Genomic DNA, 1,326 nt, shown 5'->3' with positions numbered 1-1,326 from the left:
AGCTTCCAGAATCACAGCAACATGCAAGCCACCACAGTACCACAAACTGACAGACAAGTGGTGGACCTTGTAGTACATACAAGGGTAAGTAAAAATTTAGGTGAGATAGTGGTTACGAATCGGGCTGCGAACCTTAAGGTCAGAGGTTCGAAACTACCAGCCGCTTTGCGGGAGAAAGATAAGGCTTTCTACTCCCGTAAAGATTTACACCCTCGGAAACCCTGTACAGGGTCACTATGGGTCGGAACTGACTCGACGGCACTTAACAACAACAATCTTAATAGATTTTCTCAAAGGACACAGGATGAATACAGAGGCTTAATATAAGAGTTTTAAGAAAACAGAAAACTGCAGTAGTGAGAAAAAAGACCAGGAAAGTTGTGCTGACTTTTCCCCCTCACAACAATGCAAAGGTAGCAGAGACTGTTCCATGAGAATTTAGTTGGGAAACCTTGCCCTATATACCCTACAGTTCTGATCTTGTCCCTTGAGACTTCTTTTTGTTTACCAAAGCAAAGAATATTTAAAAAGGACCTGAGTTGATTCTCATGAGGATGTCAAAACTTCCATTTTGACATATAGATTGAAGAATGCAGAAATCTTCAGGGAAAAGTTAGAGATGGAAACACTGTATTCAGAAGTGTATAGACATGTTATCGTTGTTGTGAAGTGCCGTCAAGTCGGTGCCGACCCATAGCGACCCTGTATAGGGTTTCTGAGGAGCAGCCGTGAGCTTGAACCACAGACCTTGCAGTTCAAACGGCTTTGCAGTCTGTTGCACTAACCCACAGCGCCACAGCAGGATGAAGGATATGCTGAAAAACAATAGCTTTACATTTTAATATCTTTGTTTAATAAGGTTTCTATGATTTTATAGCAATGCTTTTTTGACTTACCCTTGTACCTAGCCCAATGTGGACTAAACTTCAGAATACCACATATTCTTTCCTTCCTTCCTTCCTTCCTTCCTTCCTTCCTTCCTTCCTTCCTTCCTTCCTTCCTTTCTTTCTTCCTTCCTTCCCTCTCTCTCTCCCTCTCTCTTTCTTTCTTTCCTGTATTGGAAAGTTAAATAAAACTTGTAAGACACTGGTTTTCATTGAGCCTAAGATCCCAAGCCCTTAAGACGAATGGAGTCTATCCATCCTTTTAGCTGTAAAAGAAAAAGAACCATGGAGGAGATAAAATCATTTTCTAAAATTCTCTTGTTGAGTAAATTTGTTTACAGCCATCCACTGATTGAAGAGATATGTTTAAACTCATTTTGTTGCCAACAAATCTGTGCATATATGAACTGGAACTCTAGAAGTAATACTTAAAAAAAAAAAA

This window comes from Chrysochloris asiatica, unplaced genomic scaffold, assembly GCF_000296735.1.
Source record: "Chrysochloris asiatica unplaced genomic scaffold, ChrAsi1.0 scaffold00002, whole genome shotgun sequence".
Taxonomy (NCBI): Eukaryota; Metazoa; Chordata; class Mammalia; order Afrosoricida; family Chrysochloridae; genus Chrysochloris; species Chrysochloris asiatica.
This window is presented reverse-complemented; position numbering follows the sequence as displayed.